Source organism: Branchiostoma floridae, chromosome 5 (genome assembly GCF_000003815.2).
Source record: "Branchiostoma floridae strain S238N-H82 chromosome 5, Bfl_VNyyK, whole genome shotgun sequence".
NCBI lineage: Eukaryota > Metazoa > Chordata > Leptocardii > Amphioxiformes > Branchiostomatidae > Branchiostoma > Branchiostoma floridae.
Genome location: NC_049983.1, coordinates 3,978,544 through 3,981,639, shown reverse-complemented (window position 1 = coordinate 3,981,639; position 3,096 = coordinate 3,978,544).

Sequence of the window (3,096 nt, the reverse complement as noted above, 5' to 3'; positions counted from 1 at the left end):
CCCTACTATGTGTGAAGTTGAGGTGGCACAGTCTATCCTATTATGATCAGATGTAAGTCAGCACCAACAACATGCCTTAAATTTCAAAACTACTGCTATGAATGAATGAGTGACAGGTGTGAATGACTGGTTTATTAGTGCAAAACAAGTGCGCAAGCACATGTGCATATCATTACAGCCATACAAGGCTGAATTGGTGTATGATACATAATACATTTCTTAAAACTACATTAAGATTCACTCAATGAAGATACGATGAAAGGTAGTACACTATTTTTGAATCTGGAAGACCTACATCTAACCTGTGAGAATAAAATGTGATGATATAAGTAAGCTTTAAGGTTCTTATGCCAAAATACTCTCTGTGAGTCTTGCAAATCATTTTTCGCATCAACGTTTATGAGCAAAGTATATAAAAATCCTATAGAGTACCGATAGAAAAGTTTGCATTGCGAGGGCAGAGGTTTTATTCCGAAGATTTGTCTGTCACTTGCAGAAAATGTTATTCGTCCTGCGTCATATTTCAATGGTACTTCCATATAAGGGCAAGAGTTTCGGTGCTTCTCCCAGACCAATTACGATACAATACTCCATATTAATGCATCTTCACTGTTGTAGACTGCAATATTTTTGCTCGTCACTGTACAGCGAAGATGTACGAAGAAGCAGAGCCTGTCCGAGCCCCTTCCTCGGGCGCCAACATCGGACAAACAAGCGGACCTCCGCCACAACCCAATCTTGTCCATCAAGGTGGTTCAAGCGGCCGTGTTCGTCACGATAAGTGCGCTGAAAAGTGGCAAGGAGACCAAGAAATGTGCAAAGACGCGTCTGAAGAAGCCGAGGCTGTGAAACGTGACGCCAAGTACACGTCTGCAGGTAGCCCGCGCTCTTACAGTTTGCCTCTAGCTGAGGGCACAACCCGCCTTACGTGCAATTTGTCCGTACGTTTTTATGGGAAGCCATGTCCGCCACGTATTTGTGAAAACGTTCAGGCTGTACAGGGCAGGCGCGTCGCCCGTACTGACACGTACGGGGGCTAAACCGTAGCCCGATGGCACACACAGTTTTGTCTGCATGTAAAGTTCTACGGCGTGTACATGTCTGCGTGCTCCAAAATCCGTCGGATTCCCTTTGAGTTCGTACGGAGGATGTACTTACCACTTACGGATCCGAAAAGATTGCCCACGTTTTGGCACATAGACAGCACGTATTTGCACCTACGGTGGGTTGTGCCCTTAGCTTCTCAGTGTTACGAATATTGCATAGATTTTGAGTGCAATAAGAACGAAGCGAAAATATATATTAATTTGTTTCTATCTTTTATACAAGGTTTTTGCTGATATTTCTTCTTATCATCTGACAAAAGGCTTGTGGGGATGGCAGATAATATTTCTAGAATGAATATTTATGAAGAAAATGTCTGGCATATATATAGGCAGAACGGTTGTCCAGAAATACAAGATATTCCTTTATTTTGTTTTGTTCTCTGTGTGCATTATAATTTCAATTTCAATTTTCTGTGTGCATCATAATTTTCTGGGTGTCTTTTTTATTTTCTACGGGCATTTTCATTCTAAAAAAAAAGTTTTAGAAAAATATTTCGTAGGACTGGAATGGCTGAAGAATAGATTCAAAATTATCATAATTTGTCAGCATAAAAAAAATGGTTGATTATAATCAGCAACGAAAAGTGTATCACGGGCTAAATTTCATACTTTTTTTAGAGATTACTTAGACTAAGATCCTCCCGTGTCTAATAACACATTTGGCAGCAATCATTATCCACTCAGGTTTTCTTTCAGCATAACCCCACCAAATGGTGGAAGTGGTCTCTTTTGAGCGTAAGTTTTGGCCATCCTGCTTTCTTTTTCCTTTGTCGGTGGCCAATGCAGCGTTGGTTTAACATGTGTTAATTACAATGTCAGTTACTCAACAAACCATATGTGTTTTAGAAATAATGCTTAACAAAAAAATGATTTCTCAGCTAATGAAAAGATTTGTGGTCCTGCAGTTTAACTATCATAACAAGAGTTCGCAGACCTCATACTTCCATGAAATATTCTGAGTATGCAAATGACTTGCACATCTGCATAACTTATGCTTTGTTATGTACACCTGTAACTAACTTACACATGTTACACTTGTCACAATGTTAACAATCCAATCATGTTACTGTATAATGAATAGCTATGACAATTCCACATTAATTATGCAAAATAGGGAGTTATTTGCATAATTGGTATCTGCTAATCTTCCACCTGCCACAAACTGCACATGCTACATGTATTTGAGTCCTAGAACAGAAAGCACTGTAAATATAGATTTTCTTCATTAATTATGCAGATTAAGTTCAAATTTGCATAAGTTGCATTTCATGTACATCTCTGTCAATGATACCTGCATGCTAAATATAATGCAAATCCTTCATTCCTATGTTCCGTTATGCTCCTTGGAAGATTTTGACCAGAGCACTTCCAGGGCAAGCCGCTACGGGGCCATAACATACACCACTTCTTCCTTACATCACAAGCTATCTGCCACCAAAATAATCAAGATCATAGCATGTCCAGGTCAGACACGAAAAATCAAAGTTCTGCTGCAGTTCCAAGGTCGCTGAACGAGGGGGCTCAAAATCGACCTTGACCTTTGTCTTCCCAACCCCTACCCACATATCAAATATCATCGCAATCCATCCAGAGGTTCTAGAGCTATGGTGACAACAAATATCCGGACACACAAACAGACACACACACAGACACACACACAACCACACATAATACTATACCTTCATTTTTCATAGAAGTAATAAATGTAAGTATTCGGTTCATCTGATTTCAAGGTTCTCCCCATTCAATAATATCATTCAAATGTTCATATAATCAGTTATTTTGGTACCAGATTCAAGTGTTTCATGGCCAAAACTAAATTTGATTTTAAGCTATTTATAACAGAAGGAAGGTATCATGGTGGAGCAAGTGGTCGCCGTGCTCTTTGTAGCTTCATCCGCTCCCACCGCAGCTCCATGGCCGTAGGCTTAGCCGTGCTGGTAGCCTGTCGCAGTTGGCTCGCACCATGACGTTCATCATCAATAAGAAG